The sequence below is a fragment of the Meriones unguiculatus genome, chromosome 10, assembly GCF_030254825.1.
Source record: "Meriones unguiculatus strain TT.TT164.6M chromosome 10, Bangor_MerUng_6.1, whole genome shotgun sequence".
Classification (NCBI taxonomy): domain Eukaryota; kingdom Metazoa; phylum Chordata; class Mammalia; order Rodentia; family Muridae; genus Meriones; species Meriones unguiculatus.
In genome coordinates, this window is record NC_083358.1 from 19,430,075 (window position 1) to 19,453,545 (window position 23,471).

The window sequence follows — 23,471 nt, forward strand, 5'->3', positions numbered from 1 at the left end:
CTCATTACATTTCAGACCTGTGACTGCTAATCCTACTTTTTGAGATAATCTATTTACATCATTCCCCACTTCCCTTTCCTCAATTCAAAACCTTCCACATACCTTTCTTCTTTCCCTTTTGAAGCCATTGTTCTTTCCTCATTAATTGCCCTCTCTCTCTTCTAAGTACAATCTGTTCGGTTTGTATAATGTTACTTCTATGTATGTTTTCAGGTCTAACCATTCGGAATTGTATAACCAATCGGTATGCAGAGGGAGACCATGTCTCGCACTCTCAGCATTCCTTCGTTGCCTGTAATTCTCCGTGTGGTGGAAGGCCTTGCGCCCGCACCACTCCCAAGCCTTTCCTTGTTAACTAAAGCAGCGTTTGAAACCCACAGAGGTGGGCTATTATGTCTCCAGTCTCTGAAGTCTCCTCGCCATCTCTGTGGGTTTGCCTGTGGCAATTAGGCACAAGCACAGATGACCCATTTTCTCCTTGGGGGGAGTCTGTCTCTACAGTGAAGCGTGAAAGGCAGGGAGAAACACGAAAGAGGAAGCAGACCCATCTCGTGTTCCACAGTAAACGAGCAACATACTTCTTCTTTCTTCTAGACTAAAGCTTTTTAAGAAAGTTGGTGGTTTAAGCTGGGAGCACAGTGGTGGTGGACATTAGGAGTGATTTTCTTCAGTGGTATAACCACTGCTAAGTTGCCAGTGTTCCTATAAATAACCCTTACTCATGGTCCTATAAGTAACCCGAGTGAAACTCATTAGGACACACACACACACACACACACACACACACACACACACACAAGAAAGCAGAAAAGGAGGGAAAAGGGAAGGAAGAGTAGGAGCAGGACAAGAATGCAATAGGGGATGAATACGATCAAATACACATATGTATACATACAATATATGCATGAATGAAAATGTCATAAAGAAACCCATCACGTATAATTACTCTATGCTCATAAAAGACACTTACAAAAAGGAGTGAGGTGGACAAAGGTAACCTTGGGTTGCAGCTGGCTCTCCCCTGCAAAGGCATGAATCCTCTGCCGGGCAGCACTTGGGGGAGAGGTTGCAGGTGGTTTGTGTTTTCCTCCCTGTAAGTAAGGGGGCAGGCAGAACTGAGGGCCAAGCACCACGTGTGCAGTCAGGAGGAGGAAGGAGTGCACGCCTGTTCACTTGCTCAGCTAGAACTGCTGGGGACCAGGCCCACAGGAGCCTGACGTGCAGACAGAGTCACTCTCAGCCACCAGCACAGCGTCTGTGCAGGGCAGGGCTCTGAATGGCTCTGGCATCTGTTTTGTCCTGCCTCATGCCCACATACTGGGACCGCTTGTTTACACCCAATAGCAATTAGCACCGTGGTAAAGGCCTCGCGCTCCGTGCTAATTCAGAGGAACAAGCGTGTCTGACTCTGAGGAGAATTACAGCTAGTTGCAGAGGGCTCCGGGCACACCTGCCCTTTCAAGGGCCTTTATTTTAAAATGAGGGGTTCGTGCAACCCAAAATGTTGCATTCTCTTCTTGCTGAAGGATAACCATGGAGACCCAGGGGAGGCTGTGGTTGTGGCCTGTTTTTTTGTTTTGTTTTGTTTTGTTTTTTTTCCCCCTGAATATAAGCTTTCTGCCATGGAAGGACGGTGAACAGCTGGGAGCCAAAGCAGCTATTCACAGCCAAAGCTATCAGGGTGGGCCCAGGGAACACCCATGGACACGCAGATGCCTGGCTTACATACAGCAGTGCCCACCGCCGAAGACTGTTCTACAACCACCATGCACACGGCGGGGGCGGGGGGGGACAAAGACGGGTGAACCTCACTTTGGGGTTGAAAGGTCTTTGGTTAAGCCTGACCAGACATCTGCTTTTATTTTACAAAAACCACGCCATCTGGGTTCGAATCCTTCATTTGTTGGTCTTTAGCTCTGTCTTAAGGCCGGATTCATTAAGAGATGATTTGTATTCAAGGAAATTCCCACTTTTTAGCAAGCATGGGGCCGTGAGTAGAGAGACTCTGCTGTTTGTTCCTTCTTGCAGGGCTGCAGAGACGGCTCAGTGGGTAACAGAAAAGGCTTACTCAGCTGACACTTCCGACTCTTCCTACTTGAAATCCTGCATCAAGTGATGCCAAGGCGGCCGCTTCCCTCAGGGACCTGGAAGCAGACACTGAAGCAAAGACCTCAGAGGAACAAAAAAACGCTTCCTGGTTCATTCCCTCCAACTCCACACCAGCTGCCTAGGAGTGGAAGCCTCGGGGGTGGATCCTCCCCAGCTAATTAGCAATTAGGAAAATGCCTCACAGGCAAGGCAGTCTGATCTAGGCAGTTTCTTAGCTGAGCGTCCCCCAGCCCAGGTGTCTGACAGCTGACACTAACTCTCACGCCTGATTTGGACGATAAGGTAGAGAGACTGAAAAGGATTCCCAACGGCAACATTCGGCTTTCATGAGTTTATTGCCAAGTTCTCTCTGGTTGTGGTCCTGAGAATGATTCTCAGCATCTCTCTGAGACATCATGCATGGGTTTTCCACATGCTGTCACATCTAGAGTTGACCTTCATTAAATACTACTTCTCGTCCACTCGAGGGACACCCAGGTGTCGAGAAACTGATAACATGGTGTAAGATGACACGACTGTCAACAGCCAGAGGAGATTAGAACCGGGGTTATTCGACACCACCTTTTGCTTTTGCTGTGAGGACACACATGTATGTATGTATGTATGTATGTATGTATGCATATATGTATGTATATGAATTTATTAATTTAAAAATTATGTGTGCCAGTGGTGGCACATGCCTTTAATGCTAGCACTTGGGAGGCAGAGGCAGGCAGATCTCTGAGTTTGAGGCCAGCCTGTTCTACAGAGCTAGTTCTAGGACAGCCATGGCTCCACAGAGAAACCATGTTTCTAAAACAAAGCAAAACCAAACAAAAACAAACAACAAACAACCAAACAGCAATAACAACAAACAAAACAAAACCCCAAACTTGAATCCACTCTGTTCAAATTCTTGTTGAAGATGGTTCTCATGTAATTTACTCTTATAGAGATTTGTCAGGTCACTCCATGGTGCCCAGGAAAGTCACTGTAGCAACAGTCTGAGATTCCCTGACAACAGTCAGTGCCTTCAGTTAACTCTTCCTTTTTCCCTGCTCAGCTTGAGGCTGGAATTGACAGCCCCTCCCAGGCATCGAATTCCAAGTCCAAGACAGGCAGGTACCCCCACATTTTTGTCCCCTATACTAGTTTTATGTGAAAGACAAATATTTTGCACTAAAAACATGATATTCTAATAATGTACTGATTAACACTGATATGTACACACACACACACACACACACTATACCCTGTGTCTGAGTGATCTTCCTATCAATCCCGATAGTCTAGGAAAAATGAAAACAAACAAACAAACAACTTACACACATGCTAGAAATATCAGTGTTAATCAGCACATTGTTAGAATATCCAGTTAATAGCAGCACTTAATACTGGTATCCCCTGCTCTGGATGGAGACGATCTGCATTCTTGCTCTGTGGCAAGCTGCCAGTCCCTGGACTGGCTAAACTGATGAGGGCATTTGAACCCTCAACTAGTAATATTTTGGGGTTCCCATGCTAAAAGGACGAATTGCAGAGAGCAATAAGATTTCTAGCTCCCAAAGTCCCATAGATATAAGGACCCCGGACCATTTGAAGAATATTTATTAAAACATGAAGGCTGCGAATGGTCCATAAACCTACTATCTAAATCGTCCCTGCTGGATAGGAAATAAAAGTATTTTACCATGTGGTTAGGAATTTCAACTTGAAAACAGGAAGCCATAAAATGGAAGTAAATTCTCACTACTCTCAGTGGGCCATTTGTAGGCATGTGTCTGAGGCATTCTTGAAGCATATCTGTACACTCCTGTATGAAGAATGTGGGATTAAAGAAAAGAATATTTGTATTTATGGGTTGGGGTTTTAAGTCAAGCTTAGATAGGTGCCTGGTATGTGTGAGGATCTAGGTTTGAGCCCAAACATTTCAGATAAAGAGGACATGGGTGTTCAAACACCAATAGCTATCACCTGGGTCTTCAGAAACCCCAAAGAAGAGAAAGGCAGTAAAACCCCGGTCCAGGAATTTATATTCTCAAATTTCTGCCTTTTGCCAATTCAGTGTGGATGGTTGACATGCCCTTTCACATAGTTTTTTTTTTTTTTTTTTTTTTTTCCTGAGTTACTAATTCAGTTGGCTTGCACAGCCAAAAATGTCAGTTTTTCCCTTCTGGCTCCTGTTCTCATTCATTTTAGAAATGGTGTCTACACCAGGAGTCCAAGTTGACCTGTGTTCTTACCTGTAAGTTTTCTCTTGTTCTTTGAGAGTCTTTGATTTTATGTGACGTTTCTGCTTCTTTTTTTTGTCCCCAGGCCTCTCCCATTTTCATTAGGAATCCAGCTGTTCTAACTGACTTCCTTCATGTTCAGATCTATTTGTTATTTCTTATTCAGTTCTATTTACGGATCCTGTCTTGATTCCTCTCATCTGTCTATTTTTTTTTTAGCAGCACCAAATTGCTTTAATTATTGTTGCTTCTTAATATGTTTTGATAATCTGAAAGGGATAATTTACTCCATTACTCTTCCCTACCCCTCCCTGAGATTTCCTAGCCATTATATATTTATATCACAATAATTACCAGTATCATTTTCCTAATTTTCTTTCCTCAAAGAAACCTACTCTAATGGAATTCTGTAAGCATGACGTTTGCTCTCCACTTTTGATAGTGGTCCTTCATGGGTTTAAGTAATTTGCTTATATCTTAGATGCTATGAATTTTTATAATGAATAAGAATTTATTTTAATTGACTGATCTTTTCCTATTTCACATGGAGTCCTTATATCATCTCCTAATATAACAGCCATTACTCCTCTTCTCAGGTGGAAGCATTTTACACTGCTGAGATTTTATTCTTCCAGTTGACATGAATTTCGTATTTCATAAGGCACTGAGTTCGACTTGCTGCTTTTTGCTTGCTTGGTCACAGCTCCTCATGTGGGTTCATGTATGAAGCTGGTGTCTAACTTTCTTGTGGGTCTTACTGGATTTGGGGATTCTCCTGGCCTCATAACATGAGCTGGGTATTTCTCTTTTTCTAATCCCTGGTAGAGATGTGATACTATGCCTAACTATTTTTCTAGTTTAAAAAAAATTAGAAATTTTCTACCTTTTTTAAAAAAACCAACCAATTTTCCACCACATTGACTTGTATTGGTTTTAGACTATACATTAGATATTTGTCATTTAAAAATGATTCTTGTTATTAATATATATCATGGTAGGTTTTCATCATGAAAACTAGATAAACAAAGGGTTTTCACCATGTTCCTGAGTATATGGGTTTACCCTTTGAAAATTTCCTGCCTTCAAGTCAGCACAGAAGCGTAACGTTTTAACTCTAAAATGCAAAAGTACTTTTAAATGTAAGAAATTAAATTTATAAGTATATTTTGTTTAACCCCTCCTTTTGGTTATTTGATTTCCCTCTAGGTTCCATTTCATTTTAGTACTTTTAGAGATATTTAATGTCCAGTTTATAAATGGCTAAAAAGAATTGTATTTTTCTCTTACCCTTAAAAAAGTTTAGTTGTGTGTGTTGACAGTTAACTTTCTTTCTTTCTTTTTCTTTTATTCTTTCTTTCTTTCTTTCTTTCTTCCTCCCTCCCTCCCTCCCTCCCTCCCTCCCTCCCTCCCTCCCTCCCTCCCTCCCTCCCTCTCTCTCTCTCTCTTTCTTTCTTTCTTTCTTTCTTTTTCTTTCTTCCTTTCTTTCTTTTGTTGTCCTCTGATCTTGAGTCACTTGCACATACTTGTTACTGATAAGTCTGCAGTTTATCTAACCTTCATTTATTTCTTGTGTGTGTGTGTGTGTGTGTGTGTGTGTTCATACGTGTGTGTCAATGTTCTGGTATGAAGATGGCCAGAGGACAGCATGTGTCCTGCTCTTTCACCCTCTGCCATATTCCATGGAGACAGGGTCTCGAACCTGGAATTGGCAGCTAGTGAGCCCCAGAGATCCTGGTGTCTTTGCCCTCCTAGAGCACTGTGGTTACAGGTACGTGGGTAGTCATGTCTGGAGGCATGTGGGTGCTGGATTAGAACTCCTGGTCGCATGCTTACACGGCAAGTGTTCTTACCCATTGGGCCCTCTCCCCAGCATTCAGCCTTCTTCTCCTCCTCCTCCTCCTCCTCCTCTTCTTTTTCTTTTTACAAAATAGTCTGCTTTGTTTTTGTTTTTGAATTTTCTTTGTTTTGTGTCTATTCATTTTGCATTTCTTGGCGGTTTCATTATTGTGTCTGCCACGGAATCGTCCTTATTTCACTTTCTTTATATCTAGGGTATTTTAACACTCTCCATACTCTTGTTTTCCCCTGAAACTCTAATTAGACATATGTTAATACCATAAGTCTAGATGAATTATATGTGTGTGTGTGTGGGGGGGTATTGGATGTATCAAGAAGAGAGCTCATTTGATGCACATTTTGCTTTTTGACCTTTAAGATTTCTAACTGATATCTCTGGACGCTCACAGAGGGTCAACTGCTTTCTTTTTACTTTACTGACAGCTATTTCCTGATAGAAGTTTGAATTCTGTTTCTAGAATATTCATGCTTAGCGAGGCATGGTAGTGCCAAGTCCACAATGCTAGTGTTGTGGAGGCGGAAGTGGAAGGGTTGAGAATTCAAGGCCAACCTGGACAACAAAGGAAGATCCTGTTTCAAAACAAGTGAAAATAACTCTCTAATGTAGTATCCTTGTTCATTTTTAATGTTTATGCCCTCACTAACTGGTGAGCCTTTTTAACTCATAGCTGCCAGATTCATTCAGAATAGCCACATCAGGGCGGTGCCTTCCTGCTCTAAACGGTGGAGGGCATCTGCCGTGTTTGTTTGTTTTAGATTTCTACACACAGTTTGGAATTGTGGTCTGAAGGCTGACATGGAGCCTAAGGTTTTTGGTTTCTCTGTCATTTCAAGCTCTGTTGGCCTCCTACCCATCCCTTGAACCACAAGGCAGAAGCAAGACAGTATAAAGCAGCCAGGGACTCTTTCCGCTGCCATGATGCTTGGTGACCCCCCAAGTCCAGCTACATCTCTCTGCAACTTCCCCCACAGCCAACACGCCTGTATCTCCAGGCAGGACTTTCATTTTCATTTGGCGATCTTTCACTCTGTCCTGAGCTCATGGTTCTAGTATGGAGTCTAGCAACTTCTCATCAGGCAATCTGAGCCTTCGCTGACCCATAGGAGCACAGTCCCAGGTGGCAGGCCACTCTGGGTGGGGAGTCTAGGAGGCCCATGGCTTTTGTCTTTGTCATTACTCTGTGTGTACGTCCAGTGGGGACGTCACAGTCTATCTCCATGTTAAACACTTTCTCCTGGTATTTTATAGATCGGAGCAACGGTGGGAGAGTCGATGTGGGAGTTTATGTTACCCCTCCTTCGGTACAAGGATCCCAACACTAGTTTTGGTATCCTTATTCACAGTAAAGTGCTTTCTGAGATTCTGAAATGTGAAGAAACCTTGTTACATTTCTGCAGCACTGTTTTTTTTTTAAGGGGGAAAAAAAAACAAAAAACAGAAAATACTTTCAAACTCTAACAATGAAATCACTTAAGGCAAATGTCAAGTTTTCCCCGAATGTAGAACATCTTTGTTGACTGGAGGGAGATAAATTTTGTAGTTGTCACAAACACTCCTTCAGATGTACGATAAATCCAGGCTATCTCAGAAACCAGGAAGTCCTCAGTACTGTAGGCAGCTGTTTTCCTGTGTGTGTGTGTGTGTGTGTGTGTGTGTGTGTGTGTATGTTTTCCTTTGTGACCGAGTCTCACCATGCAGGCCAGCCAAGCTTCGAGCCTGCAATCTTCCTGCCACACCCTCCTCTGTTGGGGTTACGGGTAAACAGCACAACACTCAGCTCTCTGACATTTTCTGTCTTACCTTCTAAGGTGTGAGGATGAATTTCTGTTGGTGCCAACAGATGGCTAACATAGAAAGCACTGAATGTCATGGAGGAAGGATTCCATAGCAACTGAGAGATAGGTTAAATCACATAACCTATTTTCTTTTTTGTATCCTGAATTGCTTTCATAAGATATATGGATAAATTCCTTAATTTGAGTGCCAGCTTATGCATTATACTTTCTGATTTTTCTCAAAAGGGCTTGCCGAGGGCTTGACAAATGCTAAGTTGATTTACAAAACGCAGTTGGCACAATTGCAGCATTTTAATCAAGACAAATTTCAAGGCCGACAAATGGCATGTTGACGCCCTTGTTTTCTACTTAATGGTAATATTTAATTTCCAGAATGAACCAGCAGTCACCTGGCTTTGCTTAATTTCAGCCTTGCTCCATAACAAACTATCATCAAGGCCTTTACAGTGGCTTCTGCATCCCAGAGCAAGGCTGGACACTGTGACTCTTAGCTTGAGGTGCTGTCTGATTGGTTTTTCTCACTGGGTACAGGGACTCTTTATTAAAACCCAGAAGCACCAAAGTGCTTTCTTCCATCACTTACAGAGGAGAATAACTCCCCAAATTGTAGAAAGAATTAAATTTTTATGACATTGTAGTGAAAGTGTTTCTGTCTGTAGGTCAACAGCACACCTAATAAAAGCTGGGAGAGCAGTCACTGACAATGCCCTGATTCACTCTTCTTTCAACTCATCTGCCTTGTTGATGGGGGCAAAAGAGGTGCACCTTTTAATATTGTGTCCTAAAGAAGACATCTCTGGATACCTCAATTCTTTTCTGTTAAATCGGTCAATAGTCAGTGTGTTAGTTTTGTTTCTGTTGCTGGGATTCAGCATACCGACCAAAAGCAGCTTACAGGAGAAAGGTTTATTCCGATTACAGGTCACAGTCCATCATAGCGGAAAAAGCGGTGGCAGGTGCTTGAGGCAGCTACTCCCACCACACCTGCCATCAGGAGCAAAGAAATGCCTGCTTGCAGGCCTACTTGCTTTCAGTCCCCTCCTTTTACACCGTTCAGGGCCCTCTCGATCGGAAACAGGGACCCCCCCCAGTGGGCTGGGTCTTCCCACATCCATGTACACTCAAGACACACCCTCAGGCTACACAGACACGCCCACAGGCCAAGCTGATCTAGACAATCCTTCAATCTCTCTCCAGGTGATTCTAAGGTCTGTAGAGTTGGCAGTGAAAACTAAGCATCATAACCATCTAAAACCAAAGAAGCTCTCAAGCTGAATCATCCTAAAAAATGTGGATCTTCATAGTCTCACTAAAAATAGACTCTTGTAGTTGTTGGTGGTGGTGATGCTGAGACCGTCCTGCTGGGCCACTTTATCGTATCAGTGAGAAGAGTTCTAGCTGCTTATCACAGTCTTATTCTAGGTGGGGAAAGCCCATGCTTCTTAGTCTAATACGACATAACATCCTTTGCACATCCGGCCCCTTCCTGTCTGTGTATCTCAACTGGAATCTTTACAGTTCAGTTTCTAATTGTCTTATCTCCTTCCTCCCAGTGAAGACTTACTTATTTTGTTTAAGTTTAAACAGACTCCAATGATCCTTCCTTCCTTCCTTCCTTCCTTCCTTCCTTCCTTCCTTCCTTCCTTCCTCCCTCCCTCCCTCCCTCCCTCCCTCCCTCCCTCCCTCCCTCCCTCCCTCCTTTCTTTCTTTCTTTCTTTCTTTCTTTCTTTCTTTCTTTCTTTCTTTCTTTCTTTCCTTTCCATTTTCCTTCCATTCTTCTTTCTTTCTTTTCTTTCCTTCCCTCCTACCCTCTCTCCCTTTCTATTTTCACTTCAATGGAGTTTTAGTAAACCAAGCAACAGATTTTTGTTACCAAATACCTAAAAGATTGTGTGTATGTATGTGTGTGTGTGTGTGTGTGTGTGTGTGCAACTCATAATAAACCAAAGAGTATGGTACTCTATCAGGAGGCAGTAGTATACAGCATATTTTCATGGATCAAAGGTATAAAGTGATATTCTCCATTATAGCTATAATGATAAAAGGAAGTTTTTTCACATCGAGAACATAATTTTAAATCAGCAAGTTCTCAATTGAAAAAAAATTTTTTTCAGTAATAAGGAACCTAGTTGGCCCTTCTGCTGTTTACAGGGTCAGTACCTCCTCACTTCTTTGTTGTTATACCTGGTTAGCTTCAAATGTCAGTTTGACATACTCTAGAATGACCTGTGAACACTGTCAGTGAAAGACGGTCTAGATCAGGCCGGCCTGTGAGCGTGCTTGTGGAGATTGTCTTGTTACCTGTGGTGGGAAGACTCAGCCTAAGAGTGGATAGCATCGTTCCCGGGTTTAGGTCCTGCTCTGTGTGAGGGTGGAGAGGGTGAGCTGAGCAGTACGCATGCGTGCCTTTGTTCTCTCTCTGCTCCTGACTGTGGTTGTGACTAGTTCTGTCAAGTTTCCTCCTTACTTTCCAGCAGCAATGGACCATGGTTTGGAATTGTAAGCCAAACAGACCGTATATCCCCCTGGAATTGCTTCTTTCAGAACAGCAAAAGAAACGACACTAGAGCCATTTTAGTAAAGGCAACCAGATCTTTCTGTCCAGGTAGTCTTGGGTTATCTCTACAAGGGTCACAGTTCCCTTTAGCTAAACACTTGGAAGACACTGGCAGCCATCTCTCCAGTAGGACGGCTCCAGCCAGGGAGACCCACCGTTATACCTCGAAGGAGGTTGCTTGAAACACTGGCCTTGGTCCTCTAAGCCAGACTTTAGAAGCTGAGCCAAAGAGGCAGACACGAGCTCCACAAACAAGACACTACAGCAAAATGAGCGTCCCTGGATGTACCTGCAGTCTGCCAACAGCAACCGTACATGTTAGAAAGGATGATGAGAAAGATGGAGCCCGACGAACCATAGATAAACCCATGAATAAATGCCCAACTAAATCTCATCCAGGGCACCAAAGATACAATTAAGAAAAGGATAGCCTCTGTAGGAAATGCTACTGGGATGGGGAAATCAGGGGTCCATATATGAAAGAATTAGCCTGCATGCTTATCTTATAGCACACACAGAAATTGGTCCCCAGATAGGTGAAAGACTTAAATGTAAAATACTCCTTGAAGAAAACACAGGATAAAGTTAGCAGAGAGTGTTAAAATATACTCCTCTCACTAAAAACAAAACAAACAAAACAATCACAGACAATTCATCTGGGATACAAAGGTAGGAGCGTGTGAAACTAGAAAGTTTGTGCGTAGGAAAGGAAACAGCCAATACATGAGGCGTCAGCCCACGGGATGAGAGGTAGTGTTGAAACCGTATAGCTGACGAGGGGTTAATATCCACAAGATGAGCAGCACCTGCAACTCAGGAGCAGCCTCCCAACAATGCAATTAAAAATACTAACACTCTCTCTGTATGAGTCATGCAAACTTCCAAGGAATATATCTAAAGATTTTCGGCATTACTCACTATTAGTAAAACGCGAGCCCAAATCACAGCCGTTTATCACCTCTTATGTGTTAGTTCACAATGAAAAGCGGAAGAATTTGCTGGTGGAGATGTGGAGAAGAGAGAGCTTGCACATGCTGTCGATGGGCGTCTTAGTTATTTTTCCCTTGCTATGATAAAATGTCACGAACAAGGTGATTTATACAGTCTTGCAGTGCCACAGGGCTGAGAGTCCGTCACGGAGGGAAGCACGGCAGCAAGGGGCCAGCATGGCAGCAGGAACAGGAAGCTGGCAGCTCACCTCTTCAAAAGTAAGCACGAGGCAGAGAGTGAACAGGAAGCAGGGGGAGACTGTAAGCGTTCAGAGCTCACCCTTGGCGGCATACTTCCTTTAGCCAGGCTCTACAGTCGAAACCTCTCCACACAGAGCCAGATATATTCAAATGCCTGAGACTATGGTGGCGGGGGCGGGGAGGGGTAGGTCTCATTCAAACCACTGAGATGGATACAATTGGAACACCCTTAAAAAGTTAAAGACACCCCTCCCTCTCCATGGTCTAGGAATTCCGTTTCTGGATATTTATACAATGGGACTGAAATCAGCATGCTGAAGAGACATTTGTATGTAAGCATGTATGTATTTATGCAAACATGTATGTACAGACATGATCACTGTGCCATCATTCTAAAAAGTCAGAACGTGACAACAGCCTGTGTACCCAGGAATGGATGAATAATTTAAAAATTATGGTTTATATACATACGGAGTATTACTCAGCCCTAAAAAGAAGAAAATCTTGTTACTGATGAAAACATGGACAGACAGGAATGCATTACTTTAAGTAAGGCAGACACGGAAAGACAAACATTGCATTATTTTACCTATATGTGGGTTCTAAAACAGTCAAACATAGAGAATAGGACAGTGGTTGCCAAGGGCTGGGGAGAGAAAAATGGGGAGATGATGATTAAGGGTATAGATTTGGCATGGTGCTTTTATCTAATATATTGCATTCTAGAATGTATGTGCACATTAAAAATGCTCTAAATGTTCTTTGTGATGGTTGCGTTGTAATCTAAGCCACAGGCTCATGGGAAGGCTCTATGTGAATTTACTCTCTCTCTGTGGTACTAGGACTAGCAGTTAAATGAACCCCTCTTTACCTACACAGATATTCTCTCTCTCATCATACCCAAATAGGTTTGACCCCTTCTGTGCATCTGTCTAACTTTTGTGTCCAAAGTCTGGCTGTAACAAGTTAAATTCTGGTTCATTCTGCTAGCTTGGGCAGAATGGGTTGGGTTAAGATTAGGCTGGGAGTGTTAGCAGGCCTTCTGGTGTTGGTCTCCTTGGTTTGCTTGTGGTATATATGCAAGATTAGAGTCTCACAACAGTGTGATGCAGCCATGATCATTCAGGCCTTTACAGCCATTGAAGCAGGACATTCTCCCCAAGCATGGTTGGATACGATAAAAAGCTAAAATGATACGCTCAGGATGCGAGGCTAAGCACTGCACTCAGGGTCAGCCGCTTTGGACCCAGAGAAGAGCATGTCTGATTGCATGCGGGTTGATGCCCCAGGTCCCGCCTCTGAGAAAAAGGTATTGGACGGGTCTGATGCTCTTTGGGTGGATGACATCTAAATGAACATCTGTACAAAGTCCCAATTTATTTCTAATATCAGAGATCAGACCTCTACTCTTGCCTGATGCGTCTAAAACAAAAAGGGGGAACTGTAGAGAGCTGAGGAATGCTATGCCTTAAAGATGGAGCTGGTTTCCGCCTTCCACCTTCCCGATGGTGAGTGCTCTCTGTCACGAACAACTCCACATTTGGCTAAGGCCGAGGATCTGGCTTGCTTCCATGTATGTGGACCTATCTGCATTGCCCCCGTGGCACGCCTGGGTTGGCTACCCAGAGGCTATTTAAGCTATGGGCTGGCTTTCCCCGGGGTCGAGGATTGTTCAATGTTCCTGAATAAACTGCATTGAAAAAAAAAAAAAAAAAAAGATTAGGCTGGGGAGATTGCCTGGTGGATGAAGCATGTGCCACACAAGCATGAGGATCTGAATTCAAATTCCAGGAACCCCTGCAAAGGTAGGCATGGGAGGGCACATCCATGATATGGGAAGTGTCCAATCCTATACAATGCTAGACAGGAGACCCTGTCTCACACAAGGTAGCGGGCAAGGACCAATAGCTCAGGTTGTCTTCTGTGTTCTACATGTATGCAATGGCGTGTGCCTACTGGCACACACATACATGTACACACATCACACACAGATGAGGATGCTAACATTTAGAGGCTCCGTACCCATGGAATCCATGGAGCTACTTGAAGATAGTACAGAGTTTCGAGCAAGAGGCCAGAAATCCCACTCTGCCTGCCTGGCACGGCTCCTACCCTGTGCGCCCCCTCCTCCCCATCCAGCGATGTGGCCAGCTGACAAAGGACACTGAACGTATCTCCTAACACCCCATGAGAGCACCAGGCCCTGTGGGGTGTGCCAGAATGGATGTCCAATGGAACTCTCCTCCCTGGTAGGCCGTGGTTCTACTTCACACAGTAACCATAAAACCTTTGCACAAAGACCAGAATAGGGATTTTTTTTTTTTTTTTGACATATGATGCGTGGGCTGGTCAAGTCCACTGGGGAAATATGTATGGAGATGGGTGGAAGTTTTTTTTTTTTTTTTACATCTTATTCATATTTATACTTTTTATGTAAGCCCCCTGTTATTTTCCTGAGAATCTAGGATTCAGCAGACCCTGGGGAAATAAGTATTATAAAGTTGGCAGGTAGAAAGGGTTTTTGGCTGTTGTTTTTCAAACATATTACACATATTTTTACATTATTAAAAACACACGCACATGCACAACACCATTTCCCCAGAAGCCTCTTCGGCTGACTCGTGTCAAGCCTAGTGATTTATAAGATTGTTTGCATATATTATATTTTAAAACACATATTGCTTTTGTAAAACGTGTATTTATTATACATTTTGGAATTCATAATATGTGCTGGAAAAGCTTCCTTTGTCTCGCTGGGTCTGAAACAGTCTGTCACGAAAACACATTTCTGGAAGGGACAAATAGCTTTAGATGGAGCCAATGCCCCCCTTTGCAGCTCCTGTCATGCTCCTTCCCTCCCTCCCTCTTCCCTTTCTCTCTCTCTGTCTCTCTCTCTTACACACACACACTCGTGTGTCCCTTTCTCCCTCCTTGTGTTCATCACACCCCTGGCACATGAATAATAACAGCAGTATCAGAACAACCATCTCAGAAGAATGTTCTTTTAGGAATGAATGCAATTTTTAAAGCCACACAAAAACCACCAAAACAGTCTTATGAAGAGCAGCAATTCTGAATTGATTGGACTACCCCAAATTAGAAAACACTGCCAAGTGTGTTCTTCAAATGACCCTGAGTATAAGTTCGTGTTTCTAGTCAGGGCATGGGAGGGGTTACCGGAAGCTCACTTGCCATATGGGGTAAAGCCATATGGGGTTGGGTGTGAATATGCCAGACTCCATGCAACTCTCCTCAGAACATCATCTTAGTTCTTGCTGTTCCTCCTTTCTGCTCCCTCCCAGGGACTCAGATTTCTCCGAGCAACTGAGCCATCAGAGAGGGCCTGCCCATGCCCTCAACAAGGCTCTGACCCTGCTCATTTGCCCCTAGATGCTCAACCTCAGCGGAGAGCGGAGGAGGACATGAAGGCTCTGGCTTTTTATCAGCATGGCTGTGGGCATCTCTTGCCTGCCACCCCACAGAGGGAGAGAGAGAAGAGCAGCCATGCTGGCTGAGGAGGAAGACACAACAGGGACCTTGGAGTGCATCTGGAATTGGTCCCCAAATGGGGTCAGGGGAATGAGAGCTCCTGCTCCCTGATCGAAGCTAGACTCAGCAACTTTCCCATCTGCTTCTGCATCCTGTCTGATCAACATAAGGAGAAGTGGGCTTAGATGCATACTGACAAGCCGGGGGAGGTGGGGGATGAATCCCTATGGATCCACGTCTGCCCTGAGGCCTGAAGGCACTTGTCTTCATCTACAGTAAGCAGGAGGCAGCTTGAAAACACAGAGCCAGCATCTGGCTCTGAGGTTTGGTCCTGCGTGAGCTGCTAGCCAGGTGTGCTCACTCAGCCACTCCCTCCTGTCGTCCCCCATGGAGATGTGTTCCTTCAGCACGCACGCTATCCAACCCTCATACTTAGTCAGCCATTAACTCAGTTTTCCACACACGTCTTGGATCATCTCCTCTTCGAGGGCTTTTTCAGAACAGCTGGTGCCTCCACAAGCCACAGAAGGCAGCCCCGAGAGCCAAGATTATGTCTTCAGCGCACAACGCGCACACGCAGCACGTATATCTTCAGTAAATAACCACCCGTTTTCACATGGATTATTTAGAATTTCTGATGAAACTGCAGAAATGTCAGTGCAGGGTATGCGCCACCAATCAGAGCGCAGCTCGGCGACCCCCGATCTCCTTCAGCCTGACTGCTATTATCTTCAAAGGGGGAAAATCCTCCTGGTCTCTTGTTACACCTTTTTTTTTTTTCTTTAAATGATCTAGGATGCTGTTAATAATGACTTCGCTTTCCCTAAAACAGATACGTTAATGTCACCAAGTCCCCAAAGTACCGAATCAAGCCGACACCTTCAAGAATGGAGCACACGGTGAAAGAGACCAAGGCGGGAATGGAACAGGAACGGCATCTCTCACCCATTTCAGAGAGGAGTCTCATTGCTGGCCTGGTCCCCTTCGAAGCAGAATATTTAAGGATCCCTGTGGCAGTAAGGAAAGGGCTGGTGTTTGTCCGAATAGCTCTTCAGAGATGAACTGATCAAATGCATAGTTCGAGCTGGGGAGTTGAGGCTTGCCTGACCCTAGTGTGTGTGTGTGTGTGTGTGTGTGTGTGTGTGTCCTATTTCAGATATTCAGAGCCATGGCAAGGAAGGACCCATGTGGTTTCCTCATCAGCAAACACCCCACCATTTTGGGTGGAATGTAAGAGGCTGATTCCAAATGGCATGTTCAAGGGAACCCAGCTGTTAGTTTTCAGTGCACTGGAAAACCCACCGTGCTTCATGTCCAGTGTGATTGAAGCCAGGGATCTGTCTCTAACAAGGGACAGGCATGAAGAGAAAAAGCATTTCTCAGTGGCTCATGCGCGTTTGCACTCTAATCTGCTGAGAGGTCCCAAGGCCTAGGAATTATTTTGACAGCTTTTACACAGTGTTACACATTAAAAAGTGATGCAGAGGTATTCCAAATTAAGAGAAGATAAGCATGTGTTACATGCAAATGCTATACCATTGTACATAAAAGAAAAATAACTTGAGTGTCCACAGATATTAGTGTCTAAAGAAGGTTCTGGAATAAATCTACAGATACTGATGGAGGGCTGTATATTTATTCATAAATGGAGAATAAGCTGATTTCTAGAAATCACAAGAGTTCAACAGGGCTTTACTGTATGGTCACCGTATGCCAGGCACTATGTTGGCACAAGGACATCCAAGAAGGAGTCCAGATAGCCTCTGAGCTTGTCCTCATGGAGATGACAGTTTAAGAAACTCCCAATCCAACAATGGAGCATAAATGGACACTGTGTGGCATATACTGTTCTTGCAGAAGACCAGAGTTCCATTCCCTGCACCCACGTTGAGCAGCTCCCAACTAGCTGTACCTCTAGCTCTGAGGGATCCTGCACCCTCTTCTGGCCTCTATGGACACTACACTCAGGTGCACATGGAGGCATACACATGATGAGAAATAAAGACACCTTTAAAAACAGAGGTTTTTTTTTTTTTTTTTTTTTTTTTTTTAACAGGTACATCTGAGTTTATCTGGATTTTGGAAAACACTTTGCTAACAGAAATGGTGCTGGTCCAACTGGATGTCTACCTGCAGAAAAATAAAAATAGAGCCATATTTATCACCCTGCACAAAACTAAAGTCCAAGTGGATCAAAGACCTCAACATAAAACCAGATACTCTAAATCAGTTACAAGAAAAAGTGGGGAAGAGCCTAGAACTCATTGGCACAGGAGACAACTTCCTGAACAGAAAACCAACAGCACAAGCTCTAAGAGCAACAATCAATAAATGGGACCTCATGAAACTGAAAAGCTTCTGTAGAGCAAAAGATACTGTCATCAGAACAAAATGACAGCCTACAGACTGGGAAAGGATCTTCACCAACCCTATGTCTGACAGAGGGCTGATATCCAGAATATATAAAGAACTAAAGAAACTAAAAAGCAATAAATCAAGCAATCCACTTAAAAATGGGGTATGGAGCTAAACGGAGAACTCTCTGTAGAGGAATATAGAATGGCAGAGAAACACCTAAAGAGATGCTCAGCATCCTTAGCCATCAGGGAGATGCAAATCAAAATGACCCTGAGATTTCACCTTACACCCATCAAAATGGCTAAAATAAAAAACTCAAATGATAACACATGCTGGAGAGGTTGTGGAGAAAGGAGAACCCTCCTCCATTGCTGGTGGGAATGTAAACTGGTACAACCACTTTGGAGGTCAATCTGGCACTTTCTCAGACAATTAGGAATAGTGCCTCCTCAAGATCCAGCTATACCACTCCTAGGTTGGCTCAAGTACACAATAAGGACATTTGCTCAACCATGTTTGTAGCAGCTTTATTTGTAATGGCCAGAACCTGGAAACAACCCAGATGTCCCTCAACGAAGGAATGGATACAGAAATTGTGGTATTTTTACACAGTGGAATACTACTCAGCAATTAAAAACGAGGAAATCACGAAATTTGCAGGCTAATGGTGGGATCTTGAAAAGATCATCCTGAGTGAGGTATTCCAGAAGGAGAAAGACACACATGGTATATACTCACTTATATAGACCTATAAGATATGATAAACATAATGAAATCTATACACCTAAAGAAGATAAACAGGAAAGAGGACCTGGGGTAAGATTATCAATCCTCACTTAGAAAGACAAATGGGAGGTGCATTAGACGTAGGAGAAAACAACTAACAGGACAGGAGCCTACCGCAGAGGGCCCCTGAAAGACTCTACCTAGCAGTGTATCAAAGCAGATACTAAGGCTCATAACCAAACCTTCGGCAGAGTGCAGGGAATCATGTGAAAGAAGGGGGAGTTCATATGACGTGGAATTGGATAGGAGCTCCACAAGGACCAAATATATCTGGGCACAGGGGTCTTTTCTGAGACTGACACTCCACCAAGGACCATGTATGGATATAACCTAGAACCTCTGCTCAGATGTAGCCCGTGGTAGCTCAGTAACCAATTGGTTTTCCATAGTAAGGGGAACAAGGACTATTTCTGACAGGAACCCAATGGCAGGCTCTTTGACCTCCCCACCCCCCAAGGGAGGAGCAGTCTTGCTAGGCCACAGAGGAGGACATTGCAGCCAGTCCTGAAGATACCTGATAAAACAGGGTCAGATGAAAGGGGAGGAGGTCCTCCCCAATCAGTTGACTTGGAAAGGGGCAGGGAGGAGATGAGAGAGGGAGGGTGGGATTGGGAGGGAATGAGGGAGAGGGATACAGCTGGGATACAGAGTTAATAAAATGTAACTAATAATAAAAATAAATAAATAAATAAATAAATAAATAAATAAAAGAAAAAGAAGTGGTGGAGCTGAGAGAGGAAAGATGAGCAGACATGAAGCTGGCAAAAAAGCAACTCAGGCAGAGAGAGCTTGTGCAAAGGCCCTGCAGGCGACAGGAATATGATGCAGAAAAGAGATCAAGGATGTCGTGGAACTGTCTACCATCCACAGGTTTGCTATCCCTAAAACCTCAGTTGTAGGTTTAGAAAGGGAGCCAGAGTAGGCTGTGTGCTCGGAGGAGAAGGAGCTCCAGCTGAAGCAGGGTCTGGAGGTGGGACCAATGGTGAAAACAGCCTCTCCTATCAAGTCATTCAGCACTACAAGGGGGCTGGGTTTTTTTCCCCCCAGGGACATGTTCTGTTGTTCTAGGGCCCCAAATTTTAAACTGTGGGTGGAGACACCCATATGGGGGGGTCACATAACTGAATGCAGGGGTCATGGAAAAATTGGCAACAATGAAAGGGTTTCTGAATAGGAAGTGACCAAAATAAACCGGACAGCAATGAACCCGGACAGGGTGCTTACTGGTTTTGCGTTGTGTACCTTCACTGAAGCTTGCTTTTGGACACATATGGTGTACTGTGAGGTATACCTGCCACTGAACCAATGCAATGCCGAGGAACACTGCCTTGGCTTACACTCAAGATTATGATATGTTATGAATGACATTTTTTTTTTTTTTTTTTTTTTTTTACTCTACAGACAGTGTTCTGTTTCTGCAAAACCTCAATGTTTTAATTACGGGAAACAAAGATGCTTAATAGAGTCCCTTACTGTCACTGTTGAGCAGGTATTACTGAAGTATGTCTTTGCTCTGTTTTATGCTAGAATGTTCCAGGTTAAGGACTGCCGTTTGGGTTGCTGACTTGAGTCTCCTTAAAACAACAGCCACCACAACAAATTCAATGAATGTTGGTGTGCAATTAGGGCGAAATTCTCAATAATTTCTGAATGGCATCAAACGTACTTCCGCCATTTTGTAGTATGCTTTTATGTAAAGCGATATGTCCTCAGCTTTAAAAATTATAACACAAAAAAATAATCAACTATGAAAAATGTTGAAGCTGCTCCATTTTCCACAGTATAAAATAGTCATACAAGGGTTTTCATTCTTTATGCAAAAATAAATAAGCATATTCACCTCCATGTACAAAGGAACACATGGTAAAATCATCTTTAGAATAAAGCTTACTTTAAAACACATCCTTTTGTGACTTAGGATCATCAAATGCAACGAAGGTTTCATTTGTCTACAGATTTATATATATATATATATATATATATATATATATATATATATATATATGTGTACCCAGAGACATGTAAGCATTTCATGATTGGAAAGAGATTAGGAGTGTTGCTCAGGGCGGCAGCCTGCCCCCTTTCTTGGGCTCTTTGAGTTCCAGGATGTTCCAGAGAACAGACACAAAGGGTCTTCACTGAGCCACTAACCTCTCTGTTTCTGCCTCAACTTCCCAGCTAACCCCAGAGCATTGCTGAGTGCTTGGGAGTAGAATGAAGGAATGTCCATTAGTGGAGTAAGTCCCTCCTGCAAGCAAAAGCAGGAGGATTGCGCGTGAAGACTTGGAATGCGGAGGGCAAGATAAAGCATGGCGTTTGGAAACCATATTCAGAGAGCCCTTACACATTGTTGGAGACTTCACAGAAGGGTCTACAGCACAGAAAGAAGACTCAGTTGTCAACTTGACCTTATCACCTACAACACATCTGGGCCAATCAAGTTCCATGACACAGGGTGCAGGTGATTCACTCAAGGCTGATCTCTAGGGAGCAGTTGGTTCCCCACTCTCCCTTTGACGGTACACATGATACCCATGCTAAGTTCCTGCATGTCTACCCAAACTGCTCCCTCCCCATCTTCATGTCCATGGAATCACGGGCATCGGGGCATCTATACCACAGCTTGCTCATGGCTCCTGTTGAAGGGCAGACAAGAGATCTCAGGCTGATGCATGAGACACACTTCCAAAGGGGGCCCAGGTTCCCAGAAGCCCCAGAGAAGAGTTTGGGCAACTGCCAGTGAAATAAAGCTTCTGGACTTTTCTGGGAGTTGCATTTTTTCCCGGGGGAACGTTTATTGGCTCCTTGCTGGTTATGAGATTATAGCCCAGGCCTCCAGAGATATGTGTGAGGGATCATGTAAATCCTGCATTCTGGCAGAAAGAGAAAAACACTAATTTCTACATTAGTGGCATCACTACGTGGGGTTGCTCGGGACAGCATCTGCTCACCCGTGATTAGGAAGCCTGGACGGAGGCCAGCATCTACTCATCTTACGTCTAGCACGCGGTTCCCAGCAGAACTCCGAGCACCTGCAAGCAGGTGGATGGAGTCAAAAGGCAGGCGGCTGCCGTTAGCTGCTTGCCTGCCATCCCCAGAGCTCGTCACAAGCCACCCCAGCTATTTCAACCAAGATGCATTGACTTAGTGTGAAAGCTAAGCATTTGATTATTTTTTTTTAAAAAGCAGGTTCATCTTGCTCTGTAGCACAGGCTTGCCCTGGAACTCACTCTGTACCCTGGGCTAGCCTATATAACTTGGGACAGCCCTTCTGTCTCTGCCATCCAAGTGCTGCAATTACTGGCGTGAGCACCATTTCTGACTAGGTGAGAGATCAGTCCCCGCCAGGTTCGCAGGGGCCGGTCATGGATCTGGCTTTGATATGCCCACCGTTCTGGGAAGTCTGAGGAGGTTTCAGCGCCACATGTAGAAAAGGCCTGGGTGGGGTGCTCTGGGACTGAGTTACTACCAACACTGAAGCCTTGACATAGGGAAAGTCCTGGGAGGTCTCTGAAGACTCGTGTTTGAGTTCATCATGACAATTACCTTATACACAGCTGGGTGGTAGAAAAACCCTAAAAAAAAAAAAAGATTTGCTCACAGCCATTTAGTCAGCTTGAAGATTGATTCTCTCTCTCTGTGTGTGTGTGTGCGTGCGTGTGTGTGTGTGTGTGTTTTACACACATATGCAGCTTCATGTGTGTGCACATCTATGCCTACAGGTACATGAGTAAAGGTCACAGTGACCGCCGTGACTGCCTCACACTTTGAGACAAAGTTTGTCCCTGAACTCGCAGCTCACTGATGGGCTGGGTTGCCTGGCTCTCCCTGAGGAGTCACGTGTCCCTAGCTCTGAGTTACGTGCAGAACAGGACCCAGGCGTTGCGCATCGGGACTCTGTTCCTCCTGCTTGCAGAGCGGGCACTTCACCCACTGAGTTGTTGGCCCAACCAACAATAAAAGAATCAGAGTGAGGACAAGGTAACGGATGACCCTAGTTGCAACTAGGACGCACAGCCCAGCACGGGGAACAGACATTCCTTGAGGAAAGAGGCAAAGATGCCTCAGATGTTTCAGATTCTAAAACTTCAGAGGAATTCCAGCCTGCACCCCCATGCACGGTGATGGCCCACAGCGATACCTGCAGCTTGGTTCCTACCCCAGATCTAGAACCCTCTGATGTTTGTAAGCACAGATCTGCCAGGTTTCATTTTAAGAGGACACTTTACAAGGACAGGGTCTCTCGGGTGGGAACAGGAGTCAACAGGTAGGTGCCAGAGACCGTTGCAAGGTTGGAGTGTTTAAGAGAAGTTACTTGGGAGACCCCAGGAGTCAGTGCTGTGAAAAATTTGGGAGCCAGACGATAAGAGATCAGCGATTCTCAACCTGTGGGTCACGACCCCTTTCGCAGGCGTCGCATATCATATATTCTGCATACCAGGTATTTATATTATGATTCATAACAGTAACAAAATTGCAGTTATGATGTAGCAACAAAAATAATTTTATGGTTGGGGGGAACACCACATCACAAGGAGCTGTATTAAAGGGTCCTAGCATCAGGAAGGTTGAGAACCACTGAGCTAAATCCCACCATCCACGATTTAACCATTTAAGAACACTAGCAAGGTATGGAACAGCTGGCTAGCAGAGGTTCCACTGGAGTTTCTTAGGAAGAGGATTATTAATTTAACTGAAAGGCATGGATGCCTATAAATAGTACTTTTAAGATTCCAGCGCCTGTAATGTCCCTATAGTTTAATTAACTCTATCCAATTCTACTTTTTTTTTTCTATTGCTGCATAAAGATAACAGAGGATTCCCCCCAGGAATGAGAAGTGAAGAAAATAAATTAAAGGGATATCGACTTTTAAAGTTTAACGTGTATGTGTGTGTGTAGAGATACCCAAGCCCCCCTGACCATGCCCATTGGGTATACACATGAATAACAAGAAAATATGTCTACTAGGAACAGGCCTGGTTAGACATAGCCACAGAGAGGGAAACAGCTTACGGAGAACAATTCAGAGACGTCTATTACAAAGCTAGACTTGGAGCTGCACTGGAGTTTTATTGGCAAAGCCAGCATGTAGCTGTAGATTCAGGAAGAACAGTGGC

General features: G+C 44.1%; 1 long non-coding RNA gene across 1 annotated transcript in view; it reads right to left on the reverse strand.

Moving 5' to 3' along the window:
- Positions 1-23,471, reverse strand: part of LOC132656818 (uncharacterized) — a 225,116-nt gene that overhangs the window by 5,614 nt on the left and 196,031 nt on the right. The window lies entirely within an intron of this gene.